We start from the raw sequence: 19,280 nt of genomic DNA on the forward strand, positions 1-19,280 counted from the left end.
GTCTACTGTTCATGATTTGACATAGACAATTATAATAAGGATATTCGAGGTTCGAATGTAATATGTGTGAATGGAAAATGAACAGTATGTAAAGCGCATGTACTCCATTTGGCCTGTAGGAGGAGCTTTGACAATTAAAGTGAAGGAGCCCACAGCCTAGCAGGACGTGACACATGTCAGCTCATGTTATCTCCATACGGGATCAATTCTTTAAGGTGCTTATATGCGATTCAAGATATTACCTATGTTTCTTCTTTCTTTAGCTCTTACTTAAGGATCAATGAATGATGGCATGATGGGAAAAAAAAATACAACTACATAAGTGAAAGTCCCCCAATTTATCCTGTATAAACATTGTGTTGAAATTCAAGACATTTGTTTCCTTACTAACTATATTGTGCCTACTGTTATATGACCATCTGGGATGCAGTACATGTCATGGACACTCTTTTATACACTTTCCCAAGCTAAGATGTACACGCTACAGGCCTGAGTCAGCCCTAATGGATCCCTTCAGCAAGTTGTTCCAATAACAACACAAGAGTCTATGTGCTAAAACAGAAACAGATGGCTATCATAAAGTCCTCGCAGTCCAGTCGGGCCACTTGTTGACTGTCCCTCGTTCCCGCTAATGAAAGGACATAGTTTTGACCCAGTTGTCTCATGTTGTCTCTTTTTGGTGTTTGCGCTGGTCAAGACTTGGTGCCAGCTCTGCGGCTATAATGAGATGGCAGACTAACAGTTTGTCCTGTGATGATTCCGCACGGAGTCTTCTCTCCACTAAAAGTGGGCACGTCTCGCTGCTTTATGAGGCCTAAATCGGACTCGGAGTGTCCAGCAGTTTGCATTGCAGGAGAAGTTTGTTACATGATAGCATAAGAAATGCTGGCTGCATAAATTTGTGTCTAAATAAAAAGTGTTTTTTTTGGGAGGACTGTTTATTATCACAATAAGTAGGGATGGGCGTGTAGCATTGGGGCGATATCCAGCCTTATATCAAAGTTTTGGTTACTCACGACAGCGGCCGATACTATTATGGCTGTTTTACAATCAGCAACTAAATTAGAAGACTAGTAAATTGCAATTAAATAATACAGTTTTAAGGCAAAATTCTATATTGGTATATATGATCTGTCATTTTTATCCCCCTGAAAATTATATTTATCAAAAGTACTAGTGGAATTGAATACTTGGTATCGCTATCGATGATTAGTCAAGAGTAGAGAACAAAAAGTGGTATCGAACATCCCTAACTATAACATCAACCTGTAGGTGAGTTTTTGTTAGCTCTTCTATGGTGTTTCACATTATACGTAAGCATTTAAGCTAGTGGACATTTTATTATCAAAATGATATGGTTTGGTTGTTTATCTGTTTGTTTCAGTTTTACAGTTATTCTCATGTGGGAGTCACAAAACGCTTTGCCTCTTTGGAGAACTGTGGGAGCGATAGTGTAACAACAGGCACCAATAAATGCTTTAAAAAAGATGGTGTAATATTTAAACGAGGTTAAAGTTTGCGTGATGGGTAAAACCAGAAGCAAAAGTGTTTTTTTTTTTTTTTTTTAAATAAGGTCTCTGTATGTCACTGATTTGTACCTATTGCGTCCGGGTCCAGAGCGTATTCCTAGTGATAAACGTGGGTTAACTGTATTCCTTTTGCCTTTGTGAACACACTTAACGCCTGAGAAATAAATTTAGAGTTGCCACATGACGATCCTCAGCGCTCATTATCAGCAATATTGTTTGGCTGTTGTGAACGGAGGGAGCCACATTTTTATATTTTTTTAAATGCTCGAAAGAGAGCATGATTGGCTGATGTGTTACGTATGTCCTTGATTACTTTCCTTCAGCTTTTATTCTAATAAGTGGCATCCTTTGTACTCCCTGGGACAGCTAGACAGTCTGACACACGATGGGAATAAATATTGCATGTGGTAGACATTAAGCTGTCATCTTGGGAGTGGGGGAAAAAAGACGAGATGGAGAAATCTGTGTGGCGGTCCTCCACACACTTTGCCTGCTCTTGTCACAATTGTCACATGCTGACGACTCCCCCCGCTCTACCCCAGGTCCTTTATTTTCTCTCGCCCAGTCGACTGCTGTGAATGACAGCATGGATAAGAAGAAGGATTTTGGGTGAGGTACAACAGTCCTCTGGGATACAGTTTGAATTTCAGAGTCATTTTAATTTTTTAACCAGCTCCCACATCAGCTTTATGAAGGAGCCTATACTGTGTATGCAATCTGCTTCTTCTTTGACAATCGTGCCATGTTTTTGTGGTTCAGTAATAAAATAACACTGTACAGTATATTTGTATGTGGAGCTTCAAAACCCAATTTGGGGGTCGCTATTTTTTCGTTGCAGCTCATCGGTAGATAGTGTGCAGCCAACAGTTGCCATCTGTATTTTTTTAATTGTCATAGGCCACTTCAGTTGCGTGTAACCACGTTGCTCAGTGTGTAGTGGGCCTAATGTGCATTTTTTTGGAACATGGGAAGAAGTTGAAGTAAGCAAAGAAAATTTACAGAAGGCCTGTTGATGTTGGATAATTTTCTACAAAAACTAGGCTGTGCTGAAATCATGGACTTATATATGAATGGACTGTCAATAGGACTCTCGCAGCTGAAGCCAAAGGGCAGCCATCTTGCGTTGCCACTTATACTGACAACCTCTTTTATCAGTGCATGTTTTACGCTAGGGTCCCTGTATGGAGTCATGAGATCCTTGCAAAGAGCAAACTTAATTGATTGCATTGACCATTCAGAGTATTTTATCTCAATATGTGATTCACAGAGGTTAGATTTAAATTTCACAGCAAATTTTCTTCTTGATGGCCTTTACTTTGACTTGATTGTTGATGATGCAGACAAAGCTTTGTGTAGCACCTGGAGCCTTAGAAGAGAAAATTAAGTATTTATCCTAGCAATGAAATGTACATGAAGTGCTTCACCCAGACTTATTGGTACAACTATATACATACACGGTGGAATTTTCACCATAGAGGCAGAAAATGAAAATGCCACAGAAAAATCAATGTAATTCAATTTAGGCGGCCTTAGTGAATGGCAACGTAAGATGGCCACCAGTGGCTTAACTTCTCCCAACGGCGAGTAAGCAGCATTGGCAGTCCATTGTGGCTGAAATACAGTACTTTAAGATTTCTTTCTTCTTCTTTCTTATTTACTCAATCTCAAATTAAAGTGAGTCGCCATCCAGTGGTTCGAATGGGGAATTACTGTGCAGCCAATCTACATGAGAGTTAGAGCAATAGTGGGACCGCAGACTTGGAGCCTGCAATGAATTGGAATTTACTGTACGCCCTTGTCTCAGACTGCATTCTTTACAAATATTAAAAGTGACAAAAAAATTGTCACGACTTTGGAATAAAGTCAAAGATCTAAGAGTTTTTTCAAGAAAAAAAATCTTGTTTCCTAGCCCACATTCGTGTTTTCTTTTTTGGTGTGATGTGAGATGCCACTCTTAATTAAAGCTGCTCCCATTGTGCATGCATTGAGATGTGTTTCCGCCATCGCTTTGTAGGCAGAAAGCGGTTGACAATATTGCCGCTAATGTGCCCGAGCGTGTAAGATCTCCTTAGGAGAAACCGGCGGATGATGCATTCCCCATCAAGTCTTGGCCGCAGGGAGTGCCGGGTGTCTGCACGCTCGTCGCTCAGGAGCTCACCACTGGGAGGATGAAACGCTTCCAACAGGGCCCCCTTCCTCCGTGACTTCCTGGCCTCAAAAGCTCACACCTCTTCTTTTGGTCTCCCTTAGCATTGAAAGCAAGGAGGGGAGGGGAGGGGGGGGGGTGGCTTGTTGAAGCAACATTCTATCCCTGTAAAGATGCTCGGCCTGCAAGCATCGTTTAAAGCAGGTTTTAGGCTCAGGTGCCGGGCCTTTCTTTGTGTAGTCCAGTAGAGTTGGAAGACCGCCACGTACATTTTTACACCCTACAGGGGATGCATGTCATGAAAACTTACATCAACCTTACTCTCTTTAGTCGCAAAAGCGCCTCTCTTAAAAGCCAGCCCGTACGAGCATCTCGTCAGGCAGGCCTGGGTCATTGTCTCAGCTCGCTGCCCATGTATTCTAGAACCTCCTATTGTTTTCTCCTCCCGAACCATTTAAGCAGATCAAAGCTTTGACAAAGCCACGGGTAAGCCCGAGGCATGTGGAAACACGGGAATTATGCGACCCCCTCCGGGTTCATGACAAATAGAGCAACCCTGGGGGGGGGGTCTCCCTGTGGGACATCTCTATTCACATCCAGTCTGTGTGCGACATTTATTTTTTTATTGTCATTTCCCAATTTGACGTGATTTAAAAGTTCTATGATAGCAATTTTCAATGTGCTGCTTTCATATCACAGCATGTATTAAATGCACATGTACTCATCGGAATTTGTACGGGATTTAAAAATGAAGGAAACTTTTTGTTGGAAGGAGCACAAACAGCTTGTCGGCCAAGCATTGTTTGAGCTCACATGCTGGTGAATGATTAGCAGAAATAATGTCCCTGTCACCCTTAATCACATTAAAACGTGGTTAACATTTAATTTTTTCCCACTTGATATGCAAGAATTTCCACTTGATTTGCGGCAAAGGCCATTGGAATTCCATTATAAAAAGAATAAAAATTTCAGGCTTCATTTGTTCAGAGGGGGGATAGCAAGGCCAGAAAGTGCTGAATCCTTTTATTAACCCAGAGATGATATTCAATACTGAGATATAATGACAGGACTGACAAGATTTCACGCACACACATGCACACACTTTTTTTTTTTCCTCAAGTCAACACCTGTGTAGAATATTTTAGTTGAAATAAAACACAAATTTGGCTCCATCAAGAATTGGGCCTTCACAAAGAAAACCATGCCCAATACTTGTGGAATAAAAACAATGAGTTTTTTTTATGGCAGTTGTGGTTTGCAGTGTTTTCAATGTGTCGTCCTTAGAAGTGTTTCTCATGTTTTCCTCTCATGTGGCCAAAATACTAGAAACTGCTTCAAACGACAACCATAAATACATTGTTTAATAATAAATATCTCTTAACGTTTAGGCCTTGTTTCAGCTGGGTCATGGCCATTTCTGCATCGTTAACTGCCAATATCAGTTTTTGTCATTAGTCAAATATGGATTTATTTTTACTTTTTAAGCCTTGAAGTTGCATTTCGTTTGCAAAAATTGCCTAACCTAGAAACATTTATTTTTATACATTCTTCAGGACCATGCCTGCTTTAAAAAATAAAATAAAAACAGTCAGCAGAGGCACTTCCACTTCTTAAAAATCTAAATTGTGTTACTTATTTGTCGCATTGGAGTGCAGTTAATGTCTGTTGGAAACAAAGAACATTTGACAAAATTGCTCCCTTGTCCAAAACTAATAAAATATGTAATCTGTAGAAAGCATAAAATATTAAAATTCCCAATTGTTGAGACTATAATGAAACCCAAATTGTGTGAATCAACAAGGAGTTTAAAAATGTAGTTTTCATGGTTTTAATTAATTTAAAAAGAGTCCACAATAAAGCCAAAATGTACATTTTGATGTTAATAGTATATTATTAGAGATGGCCTTATTGCAAGGTAGCAACTTAAATTAGAATAAAATAAAATTGCCATTATTTTCATACAGTTTTAAGGAAAATGCTGTTTTTTGGTGAAATTTGACGTATCAAAAGTACCAGTGGTATCGGTATTTGATATTAGTATCGGTGACCATTCAAGAATTGAGTACTTTTACTGGTGTTGATTTGAAGAATAGTGGTATTGAACATCGTTGTTCTTGATATATTTAAAGAGCTGAATTTGGAAAGTGCAGTCAGGCACAACTCAAAACTCTTTAGAAGTTTCAGTACATTAATTAACACAGCTAAAATAATGTTAAATAAAGAAAGCCAGTTGGACACATGGCTAGAGGGTTCAAAAAATACTGTCAAGGTACTTTTTTTTTTTTTTTTGTAGACATACCCTATGGTCGACTTCACTATCATTTGTCCCTAAAAAGACATGAATCAAGCAATTACAGCAAAAGAAATGCATGTTTTACATAAGCACATCCCCAATTTATGCACTCCACAGGTATATCCACACAAATAATTGGAAAGGACATCAATACAAATGGCCGAGTGGCGTGAGTCCGACGTCAGCGGAGTCGACAGAAGCAGTTTTGGGAGCGGTGTTGACGGAGCATGGCGGCGTCTAATTGACAGTGCTTTGTCGGCGCACTTGAGGGAAGGGGGTGTTTCATGTTCCTGCAAGGTGTTTGTCTGCTCCTGTGTCACTCAGTGCAAGGACCCAGAAGAACCCCCGCGCTCATTTGCGGCTCACGTTATCCGTCTGGGCTTCACATTATTAAAATGGTCCCTCAGCCCCGCTACCGAGAGCCCCTTCGTTACATGGCTAACTTGGCTCGGCTCTGTCAGGTCTTCACCAATTACAGTTCCGGGTACAATGGTCTATTCAAAGGATCACAGCCCTTGACTAGTGTGGAGAGAGTGATTTGTGAATCATTATTCAAGCTGCCCGTAGCGAAACGGCGTACCTGAGGAATGCAAATCACGTGCCAGCCAAAAAGCGACAAACTGCATCTGCTATTATTTCCGATTGGATTTTCTACCTTCCTGGCCCCAGGGGTCGTCTTCCGTTTTATTTTTTACCCGCTTTTAATAGCGAGGCATTGGTGGCACCTGAATAGCAGTCTAACATCAACTCTGCATGTAAACAAAAAGAGGATGTCTGCCTTGTGTGGCACATCAAATTTCCATTCACGCTCTCAGCATGTTTGGAAAAGCTTCACGTCAAAGCAAACTTCTCCTGTCATGTAATTTAGATGGCTAATCGTTGTTGGGGCCGCCGTCACACTGTTATTGGACTGGTCGTGCCCCATTGAGGTGCTCGTTCTCCGACCCTGCCTTTGATTCTTCGGCTCTTTAAACAGGAAACTCGGATTACACATAATGACGGGGACACTTTTCCAATCAATCCTGCCTCAGACTTGTGTCAGGCTGCCGTGTGAAAATGGATTTGTGAGCTGCTGTTCTTTCAGACCCGTCCAATCTCGCCCTCCAGTGCAGTAGGGCTAATCTCATAATTGCCCTGAACCCCCCCCCCACCCATATATTGTTCCGACTGAGAATTACCATTAACGCCATCTTTGCTGCGCTATGTCAGGTGTACCGCCGCATTAAAAGACAAAGAAGGGGGAAGCACAAAGGCGTTTAGGACAGGTGACGAATGAATGGATGGGAATGAGTGCAGGGACAATGCAGATGATCTCATGAGGGGAGCCATATGCTGACGTGGCCTTAACTCAGTAGAATGGAGCACCAATGGGACACTTTGGGGCAAACTTGTTGAGAAAGCATGCTGAACAGATACCAAATGCAACAAAGGAGGAGGAATATCCTTCATTCTAGGACAACACTGAAAATGTGTCAAAGTTAAGTTGTCAGGGTAGAGCTTGTGTATGTCTAAACAACTGGTAACAAAAGTGAGTAAACCCTTAGTGAAAATGTCCGAATTGGACCATGCAGTGACCAGTTTTAGACTGATCACTTTTGAAACCGGGCTCCAGAGTGGAAAGATTTCAAAACGTCGCGACGTACGCGTCCGTCTGGACACCACATGCAGTTTACTCCTCCAGCGATGACGTAATGGTCGCAGCTCGATGGTGACCCATTGTCGTAGATTGATGACGTATGCGCCAATTCCCGCGTGACTGCGCGCGAACCGTCCGTCTGTCAACAACATTGGCGGATAGCCGTGCCGTAGTCGTTTCGCGCAGCCTCCTTAGCTTGCTTATGCTTTTGCAGCAAACTATTTTGCTTCTTCATTCCCACGTTCAACAAGCGGTGTTGTACTTGAATCACCCGCCAGTGTCACTTCTCCTGTGTTCGTCTTTTTCATGTTGTTTTGATACATGCAAAGCCATGTTTGTTCTGTAGATTGCGTTCTGTAGTGTTCGTCTTCGATGATTCTTCTTCTACGCTTTCCGTTAACTCCCTGTGGCTGCGCTACAGCGCCACTCCAGACTTAGCATATGCATTACATCCGTTAAACGTCCTCAGCGTCTTCTTTTGGACACACGCAAGTCTTGAAATGCTTCTGTGTGTACGAGATTTGTTTGAGGAACGAAGCCAGCTTTGCTTCCGTCTGGACGGGGCCTAAGTATGTAAGAGCGATAACATCAAATTTAACACACCTGCTCCCCATTCACATTTGAGCCCTTAATAACAAGTCACATGACACTGGGAAGAGAAAATGGCTAATTGGGCGCTAATCTGCGTTTGGACGTTTTCACTTAGACATCAATGGCTGTGTGTTGTTTACTTGAGGAGACAATAGTCACTGCCTTCCAAACTGTACCCTGAACATTACTTTGGCACAAAGTGTCTTTTCTTCAGTGTTGTTCCTTAAAATAGGTCAAACTCACCATGTAACAATTGTTTGTTAGCATTAAGATAGCAGACAATTCTTAGGTTAAGTTGTGTTGTTGTTTTAAATGCACAACATGGAATCTCTATTAATTTTATGTTGGGGTAACAGATTAATCAGACAGCCGACATAATCAGCCTGAGTTTTACTCATTAAATGCTGATATATCTTTATTTCCACATGAAACAGTGAATGCTGTTCAGTCGGTATAGGCAGGCAGAATGTTATTTTGTGTGACTTACGTGTTTCTCCATTTTGTGATATGCCTATTATGACACTGTCTGTAAATATATATGGTATATATTTATGTATTTATGTATATTTATATATATATATATATATACATATACAGTATATTGATAATAGGAGTGTAATGAAAACATGATTGCGTAAGAACCTGTTTCATTTACACATGCGCTCTCGTGATAAATAATTTACTAAATCAGCTTTCTTATTAACTTTCTTAATCTTATTGAGGTTCTACATCTGTCACTGCAAACATCGCATGTTCTTTATTTCATTGCACTGTTTTAGTTTGAGAAGAAGTCAAGCTGCAGTCTCTAGCTGTTACTCTCATAAATATGCTCACAGATAGAATTGTCCCAATCCAATCATGTGATCGGAAATTGGGGCCTATATCGGGATTTTCAGATGATTGGCATTGGCTGAAAAAGTTCTGATTTAAAAAAATATATATTTTTAATTTCTAGAGTCAGGACTAAAATATTTTATCTGTTTACTTGATTTGAACCACTGCTGACACAGCCATATAAAAAGGTATCATGTTGGCTAACTTATTTGAATAAAAAAATAAAGAGAGAGAATTATGACTGGATGTGCTTTTTTTCTTCGTTGAGGTAACAGATCGAAATTTAATATTGGCAGATACATAACAAAATAATAATTGGGTGCAAAAAAATCTGATCAGGCCAATGACAAACAGTCGCAGGCTAATTATGGCGTCTAACTGCTTCTTTCTGTGTTTGTTTTTTTACCAGAGTGGTGAAAAATAAGGAGTGGGTGTACATTCACAACCTGGGGGTGTTGGTCATCCCTTTCTGCTGCGGCCTGAAGAGCGAGACGAGTCAAGAGGAGGCGCACAAGAGAAGAGGTTCATTAGTATTCCGTGTCAGCACATTTTACTATCAACTGCGTCCTCCATGCACTCCTTTAATTGCATGTGCTGATAGAATAATAAATGGCAGCGTAATTACCATTATAAAGCAAAGGATCCCTCTTCTTACTGAACAACTCAGTCAAAGGGTTTTCCTCTAAATTAAGTTTTTAACTGTCATCTGTCATCTGTAGGTATAATTATAACTTGGGCATTTTCGGTTTATTGTTCTTGTGTGAAAACCTCTATAGAGAGAAAAATTATGACAGCAGAGTCTTTTTTTCTTCAACTCGGCATGGGCTTGAATTCTTAAAAACGCTAAATGAGTCTACGAGCTGCTAATTAATCAAAGAAACCACTGGAGAGTTGAATGTCTTATGTGAAACAAAGTGACCCATCATATTCCTTTAATGGGTTCATATTAGAATGAATGGGGCCTTGCCGCCGCAATGTGTTGCCATCAGAGGCTATAAAGAATACACAAACAGCGGATTGTGACTAAAGTGTGTCTCCTCCAGAACCGTGGGCAAGATCATCAAGGCAGGCTTCGCCGCCCTGCACCACGAGTACTTCTTCACTGCTGGACCTGATGAGGTCCGTGCATGGACTGTATGCGTAAGTGCCCCCTTTCCTCTGCACACCCCACCCCCACCCCAGAACAGATTGTAAGGGAGCGCACAAACCAATGCAGCACGTTCCACCCTGCTGGCAGCCCCACTGATATCACACACTCTCAACTTTGTCATGGTTGTGCTTTAGGCGGTCATTACAGGCCCAGGATAACTTCAATTACTGGTGAGCTGCTGAACAGTGAAAGTGGGGGCCACATTGATTGAGGAGGGCAACAATTGATTTTGCCCATTACGTCCATGAGAATGTTTCCATCCCGCGCAGATCTGCCTGCCCTCCTCCTGCCGCTGGAGATAAGGAGCCCGCGCATTGTGCCTGCCTAATCTGTGTGACGGAGGATGTCTGTGCCAAAATTGATGTCGCTTTTCATTCCTCTGTTTGGGGGCCTGGCCGGGGGATCCTCCTCCCTCTGTGTCTCAGTGTACACAGCCCGGCCAGCTGAGAGCTTTGTGTTATGGGATCACAGCGCTCGCATCAATACAGATGTTGATTTGAGGCTTTAAAAAATTAACAATGCATTTCGGTGCTTTTTTAATGCAAGGGGAAGAAAACGTTTTTCATTATAAAAATATTTTAAAATGTATATTCATTATCTTCTTCTTATACAGAAAAAAAATCAGCTTTCAGATACATTGACTCATTTAGCATTTTCAGCAGATAGAAGTTAATGTTCTGCCTATAATTAATTTGATAACTTCATAATTTCTGTTACGGAAGAGGAAACTATTTTTGCTTTATTTAAATATACTCCATGCCCTCACTCTGACAATGAGAGCTCCACCGCCACCTACTGTAGTGGAAGTGCAATTACAAGGTGTTTTAGTATGGCAAAATAACAATAAAAAGTTGCATCGCACCGCGCCTCCCCAGCGGGCCCGCTGCTCTATTTGAGAAGGACTGCCTTAACGTGACAGCTTCAAAACCATTTTAATTGTAAAGAGAAAAACATTATCGTCATGGCAACTTGTCCATCACATGTCCAACACTTAATTTTTTTCACCCCAAAAAATCATGTACTTTCATTCCAATCATTTACCTCCCCCCCCCAAAACAACAACAAAATTTTTTTTTTACATGCTTTCCATAACGAATATCGTTGTTAAATATAAATATACTGACAATTTTAGGCTTTATAAAGTGTAATTAAGCTAAAAGTCTCTCTCACATTGGCGTATTCATGAGGCCAAGTGAGTGATGTTCTGATTTCTGACTCCAGCTTGTGTTAGCAGTTTACCATGCCATTAGTTCAATGTTAGAGTCTACTCCATGCTCCTTGAGAGTGATTTCATTTTGCATTGGAGTGTTTGACTGTTTGTCCTGTTTACTAAATGTCTGGAAGTGCATCGGCGACAATTTATTCTCATTTAATTTGATTGCCTTTTCTGGCTTTCAACACAAAGCAAAGCAACAACAACAAAAATTGACCACAATTTTATCCTGTGTTGGTGCAGATGTTAAGACAAGATTCCACACAAGTTTGTCTACTATTCCTCAGACAGTGCTGGGGCCAAAGGCAAACGTGAGCTCACTTTTACACAAGACACCTTGCATTTCTCTGCGATGACATCAGCATGTTAGCTCTTCCCACAGCATGACTGATGACACCGTTATTTAGTCTTAAAAAAAAAAAAGAAGCCATGAAACACTTCAAAGGTTGTTGTTGCCGACATAACAGATTACCACCAGCCAAAATCGCTTCTTGGGGCATTTAGTCAGGTAGGCATCAGTGAGTAGCAATATTAAGCCAATACATCTTGCACTGTAAAAACTACACTCAGTAACATTATGTTCCCAAGTCCTTTAACATGCTTAGGCAGGCTGGAGGTGACCATTATCTATCAGCATTGCTGTTAACGAGGACAATGTGCATCTCTTGTAATGTACTATATATAAAAAAAAACTGCTTAATCCATTTCCCTCCACATAGACAAACCTTGATGCTGATTAATAGTAGTTAAGCTCACAAGCACTCCGTCAGGGAGATTGCAAAGAGATGGTAATGTATTAGCGCCATTAAATACGCATCATTCTTGTGGCATGAAATATGTTGACCCCGGCCTGATTAGATGCTTAATTAAAAGCGTTCAACAGTTCCTGAGCACAGACGCAAACACTCGCGGGAGAGCAGGAGGGCTTGACGAGTCCCACTGATACACGGCAGCCACGTCACTTGTTTGGCTCGTTTGTCATCGCCGGCCAGCTTGATTTCCATGCATATAAATTGAACATCAGTCATCCGTGAGGTCTTAAAGAGGACTCGGGCGCAAACAATTTTAAAAAAACCTAGCAGTGGTGTTTTTATATGTGAATTATTGCTTTGAAGTTCTCACGCTTGCTGATTTTAACACTGGATTTCTTACAAATACTCAACACAGAAAACTAAAAACAAAGTATGGATCTGTTTTTAGAAAAATGAAAAATATACTAAAATGCCATGAATTCATTTACAGTGGTGCCTTGACATGAGAGCAGTATAGAAAATTAATTCATGGAGGGACATTTTAATTGGTTTTCCTTATACAGTAATCCCCGCCTCCATTGGGTTATGTTCCAGCTAGAGTTGTCAGATTTTTTTTTTGCCACTATGGGAGTATTCACTTGTGAGTACTCACAGCTACCGATACCAGTAGTACTTATGATATATACAATTTCAGATAACACAAACAATGACAAATAATTCTGAACAAAGACATTTCTGTCTTTCTGATACGCACAATTTTACATCAATGTATCAATGGAAAAAAAATACTTACTCTAGGTCTGATTTTGTGACTGAAATATTGGCCTAATACCTGGTATCGGTATTTTCCCATCACCAGTTCCAGTAACTTAGAAATACCTTTTAATACTCTCTTTACATGTTTTTTTTAGTATTTACAGCACTTAATTTTTTTTAAATCTGTAACCACACTTTGAAAATAATACCAGCACCTTTAAACACACAAAATGTACTTTGAGAGAGCAAGAGCAATGGGTAACACAAAAATATTGGACTGATCCCTCTCTGTTTACAGTAAAGAAGTTCTGTTTTTTCCAAACTATCAAACGTCATGTGACAACATAAGTCAATAATAAAGGCCAAAGATGTTCATTTTAACTCTTTTACCGCCAAAAACGTCAATTGACGTTAAGGACACAGCCACTGTATACCGCCAATAACGTCAATTGACGTCAACTAAGTTTTTTTTTCTCAATGGGCAGTGCAATGTCTTGTGCAGCGCTAGCGCTGCTTTGTGAATGGGCTGGAAAAATCCAAAAACACCTGCTAACTATGGCCAGCAAATGTCATTGTATCTCGTTTCAATGGGCTCCCGGGTATCAAATACATGAAATCATGGCAAATAGAACGTTTTCAAGGATGACGTGAATGATCAAAGCCTTTGTCACATTAAATTTAATTCACAGAGCGTCACTAAACAAAAAAATATTAGTGTCAAAGTCACTGTTGTGCAGAAAATTTATCTTTTCACAAAAAGCTTGTTCTTTCCTTATTTTTTTCCCATTTTCGCTTGATGTCATTCAACTTGCCTATTTTTAAATGGTGATTACTAAAGAACAGAATCAGGTAGAAAGAATGGAATCCAATCTTTCATATGATATCCACCATGTTTATGTAGTCATAGCACACAATATTATGTTTGCCTTGAAAGACGTGTGAAAATGCTCAAAATCGGCTGGCACTGTAGGGGTTGTTATTTTGGATAACGTTTGGCAGTAAAAGAGCTAAAATTAACCTACAGCCGTTGATTTCTTTAAGCTTAAAAAGCAGGATTGCAGCAGATGCCATGGTATTCAATCATTTTCAACAAATAGTATACTAGGCTATTCTGAAATACTTTCTTTTTCGTACTTCTTTCAAATGTACACTCGTTCAAAATAAGTGTGCTGCCATCTTGTGTTTGACAGTAGAATTACACCCGATAAACAAGCGTTAGAACAAAGGAATTAACTGTACAGAAAAAAAATATATATATATATACAAAATGGCGGGACCGTGAACCTGGAACCCGCAATGCAAGGGGGCTTACTATATTATATTTAGCCTTTACAATATTATCATAGCCTTTGTTTATTCCATGGTTTTGACAACCACATGTGGCATGTGGTGTCCATTTTGCCACAAGTTTTATGCCATCAACTGATTCGGGTGAAGAACTCTCCCACTTCCCCCCCTCAAAGCAAAACTGGCACTGAAACTACCAATTGTCATGCTCGGTAAATGTACAAAGTACAAAGCTGCATTTGTGCTCTACTTGAGACGTTCTAGAACTTAATACCGTCTGCTTACAGTGAGATGTTATTGAATTTGATGTGAATTACCAAACACTATCGTGGCCTACAGGCCTCTCATTGCAACGCTGACTCTTCTTGCCCTCGTGACCAGAGAGTCAAGCATAGAGCCGCGACGAGACAAGATTACTGGGGCAGAAATCAATAGCAAGGCTGATAGCAAGGCTGACTTCTTATCTGCGCCCACGCTGGTCTGGCAATGCGCAGCCGCCGAGTAGAATCCAGGAATCAGGACTTGGGGGCCTGAAAAACAAACTCAACACTATCACCTCATCAAACACTATCTTGTTCACACGCTGTAATCCATCTTCCCTAAAACAATCCGTTTGTCCTTTTTCCCTTCTTTGCTCCCTGACAGAAAGGAACTAAGGCTCCACAAGGCCGCGGGGAAGATCCACACCAACTTGGAGAACGCCTTCATTACGGCGGAAGTAATGAAATTCCAGGATTTTAAAGAGGAAGGCAAGCGAGTGCGCTGTCAAGGTGAGCAGCCACAGATGAGGGGAAGTCTCGTGTGATCAGTCGAGCTGACAGGCGGCGACTGCAAAGCGCTCTTCACCTTTACTCGGGGGAAGAAATTAGTGCGCGCACTACAGCACGGCTCCTGTCAAGCTGAGCGCTCCTGGCTCTAAACACTGCCATCGTGCTCCAGCTGTGCATATCTTTATCACTATATGCGCGCCTTCGCCGGCTGACGGGAGCTCAGCGCAGGCTTTTTTGTCAGATCTACAACGTCGTGCCGTTTGGCTGCAAATCCCAAAGTCACAGCGGCGGTAATGCGACAGTGATAGAAAGCGGCACGTTAAATCAGGTGTGAAATTCCACAAATAAGCGCTGTTTCACGGGTAAGTAGCAAATAATGTGACTTCGTTGCACGTCTTGTGTTCGGGAGGCCGTTTTTTAAAATGGCATTTTGGGGAGTTTATTGAAGTGATTTTTTTTTTTTGTGATTGGGTGCTAAAATCAATCCAGTTCAACAACCTATTATTAATTATTATTGATGGTTCAGTTTAATAATAATAATAATAATATAAAATTATTGTCTAAATCATATACAGTATATACAAAAAAAAGAGCAATGATGATGACATTACCGAATGAACAATACTGAGCTCTTTTAAAATAAAAAATAAATAAATAAAATAAAATAAAATAAAATCATATACAGTACAGGCTAAAAGTTTAGACACACCTCATTTAATGTGTCAATTGTTTTTTTCTCATTACTATTTACATTGTAGATTCTCACTGAAGGCATAAAAACTTCTTCTTTTTTTAAGTACATACTTCCACGTGTTCGTTCATAGTTTTGATGCTTTCTGTGAGAATCTACAATGTAAATAGTAATAACAATAAAGAAAATGCATTGGATGAGAATGTGTGTCCAAACGTTTGGCCTGTACTGTATGTATACATCTATAATATACAGTATGAGGGATTAGGCCTGTCTGTATCTGTCACATAAACCATCTCGGACCCAAGGAGCACATGAATAGCCTGTGAGTCTGTTCTAAAAATAGCTCACCCGTAACAGGACTTTGCGGTGACCATGTGAAAATTTAAACAAAAAGTTAATTTGATCAAATATGTTATTACCAAAGAAGTTGTAGTCCTTTGCATTAATAAGTACCCAAGGAGTATCTTTCACTTGCAAAAACAATGGCGACCCCTGATCGAGGCCCATGAAGTGCTTTAATGCGAACTCTTTCAATTTGGGAGCGTTCTTAACGTCTACCATTTTAACTAGAAATGGGGAATTTCAAACTAAATTCCCATTTTTTTTTACACTCGTTCTGCTTACTTGGCCAGAAATCAATCAATCATAACATTCAACCTTTAACACATTTTGATCCTGGTCACGAATGCAACGACAAAGTAAATCCTTATGCGTCTCTTACATAGAGCTAATTTAATTAATGCCGACACGCAGGAGGAAATACCATGAAATGATTTAAATCTCCTTTTCATTCCAGATTAAAAAAAACCCACTATTTGATATTTAATGCAGCAGCAGTTGATTGTCCACACCCTTCGTAAGCCGCAAACAAAGAGTGAAACGTGTCTGTCCCAGGGGGCGTTCCACTATTGTCGTCCAAGGTGGCGATCTGAGTGTCGGGTCCTCACGGCGTGTTCTCACTCATCCCTCTCCGGGCCTCATAAGAACATTTCTTACTGTGGCATTAAGAGCTATTTAATGCCAGTTGTGGGAATAGGCCGCCTTGAATGGGGCCAGTGTACGGGGGTATCACATTATTAGTAATCATATCTGCTTAAGCCAAGCTTGCTGCTCCAGATGGCTGCTTTCAAGTGCAAATGAACCAGTTAGACGTGTCTGCTTTAATACATACTCAGGAATCACAAATAGCCATTGATTTATTTATTTATTTTTCTCTCTCCCCGTCTCCCTCTCCAACCAGTGTTTCTGGTGGTATTGAGCTTGGATTAAATGGTCCCCTGAGCCTTTAAAGGGACATTGATTCTTCTAATTAATTGCACGCTGCTCAGGAGCCGAATGCATAAACCTGCCCATATTAGCACTTCAAGTCAATTATTTTGAGTTTGCCGGGAAGGGGAACAAATACTTACTGTACACAAAAGAAGTGTTAGAACTTGTTCCGTTCCCTTCAGAAGTTTGATGGCGCTGCAATCAAAGGCTTATTAACATTTTGTGCTTGTGAACACGAGAGTTGAATGAGCAAACGAGAGGATTATTCTCCCAGTGGGAAATTTAGGCGCCCCTCCAACAAAACATGGAGGGAAGTGTGTATATGTGTGTGTGCGCGCGTCTGAGGAGACTCGAGAAAAAGACATTAAAAAAAAAAGACAGAGTTATTAGTGGAAATAAAAGAGAGCAGAAGCTAGTCTTGCACTATTACTTTCAATTATTGCTACAATGGGAGTATTTAATGTGACGATTAATGAATAGCTCTACATATCAGGTTTTTTTTCAATTGTACAATGTACAAATTCTAATTGTTTTTGTCATCTTACAGACAACTGTTGAAGACGGAGACGTCATCGCTTCAAATTCACTTTGCCAAGAAAAGAAAGTGAGTCAAACAGTTGGCGGGAATGTGACAAGCGCGCAGGTCTGACAATCGCCGCCGCACTCGCTTTCTGCTCCACATCCTGTCGGATCAAATCCGTCTCTGTGCCAAGGCGCGGGTTCACTAAACTCTGACAGCTTTGCTATTTAAGATCAGGATCAGCCCCCTACTCCAAATTGTAAGGAGCATATTACTCTCCAGATACTTCATTAATCTCCATCACGGATTGCTAGCGCTGTCACAGCTGACAGTGGGGACAATGCCACCTGCTCCTCTCCCCGCTCGCGCAGATAATGCATGTTTTACAGTAGGCCAGATGTCTACACTCAATAAAACATTTGACAAAACCAACCTGTGTGTGTTTTGGGATGTCTGTATCGAGCGGGAAGCGGCATGGCCGCGGTGATAGCGCCTCTGCCCACCACTGATTAGAGAATTAAAAAGACACAGCTGACACTGACTGCAGCACAGAGGGGACTATTGTAATTAAATTTGTTAAGGGATGCTGGTTTTGGGTAAGTGGTGCGGGGGGGGGGGGGGCAACCAGGATGCGGTGTGTTCCGGCCAAGAAAGTGGTCATTTTAAACTGTCAGTCGGAAAGTGATGGAGGTGACCTTTCGGGATTTGCTGTTTATTCACTCAGCTATGATTGATGAATTACAGTAAGAGTGCTCCTGATGGGGAAAAAATGGCATCGTTATCACCACACCTGAGAAATAATAGCAGACACAAAAAATGTACTGCTTTTAAAAAAATGTCTATAGTTGTCAAGATTCACTCAGAAGTTCTCAAACTGAAACTTATTAAATAGGGTACACGTTTGAAATCCCTTCAATTTATACCATTGTTTTGTTATAGGGTAAAAAAAAAAAAAAAACTACATTCGTTTTAAATTGTAATATAACTCCTCACCACTAGATGACAGACATCACTTAGAAGCATTTCCACATGTTCATCTCCATTAAAAGAGAACACGTTAATTGAGACTCTTCAACGCGGAGAAAGAAGTTTCAATTGAAGGAACCATGATGTCATTGTTTCGTACAAAAGTTACAGTCACCGTTTCATGTTAATAGTTTGCGACTCAAATTTAACGTGACAGTTACAACAAACCAGGAGTGACATAAACATACTAAGCAATAACGATTAAAGGGGTACTTGACTCATTGAGCCATTTTCCACTTGCTGTCGATTAAAGATGACATCACCTGTGCTGAGGGGAGGAAGTAGGTAACGACCAATCATGGCTCACCTGTTTTCTGGGTTTGGTCAGCAATCTGAGCCACGATTACCCACTTCCTCAGCACAGGTTATGTCATCTTCAGTCGACAGTAAGTGGAATTTTTTTTATTTTAAAGTATTAATTGTATATGAAAAATAATAACGTTACCAAATTCATTCTGGACAAAATATTAACCTTTTGCTGCTGAAAATGGCTAAATGAGACAAGTATCCTTTTAACAACCTTATGAGAGAAAAAGGTCAGTATTGCATGCTGCAATGCATCATGGGTACTGAAGAATGATGGAAAAGTGCCCATCCCTGGTTTAGATTACTACTACTACTACTACTACTGTTTTTTTTTTAGTTTAAACTGCATTCTGTACAACAGTGGCCTCTTTCAAAAAGGCATTTACATAACCCTTACATGTGAACAAAAACATCACCAAAAATTGTACCTCGGAGAACAAAAATGGACCCCTACTGTACTTTTTTTTTTCTTACAGTGTATGTTTTCATGACTTTTCTAATTAAGAGA

The 19,280-nt window shown here is 40.4% G+C and overlaps 1 long non-coding RNA gene across 1 annotated transcript in view; it reads left to right on the forward strand.

Moving 5' to 3' along the window:
- LOC147164797 (uncharacterized) overlaps positions 1-17,839 on the forward strand; it is a 45,246-nt gene extending 27,407 nt beyond the window's left edge. Inside the window, exons 4-7 of the long non-coding RNA XR_015096718.1 lie at positions 9,439-9,551; positions 10,073-10,169; positions 14,833-14,957; positions 17,468-17,839. This is a non-coding gene — a long non-coding RNA (uncharacterized LOC147164797). The remainder of the gene's footprint in view (positions 1-9,438; positions 9,552-10,072; positions 10,170-14,832; positions 14,958-17,467) is intronic.
- Positions 17,840-19,280: the final 1,441 nt, after the last annotated feature.

Source organism: Leptonotus elevatus, chromosome 12 (genome assembly GCF_054856555.1).
Source record: "Leptonotus elevatus isolate MCC_2025b chromosome 12, RoL_Lele_1.0, whole genome shotgun sequence".
Classification (NCBI taxonomy): domain Eukaryota; kingdom Metazoa; phylum Chordata; class Actinopteri; order Syngnathiformes; family Syngnathidae; genus Leptonotus; species Leptonotus elevatus.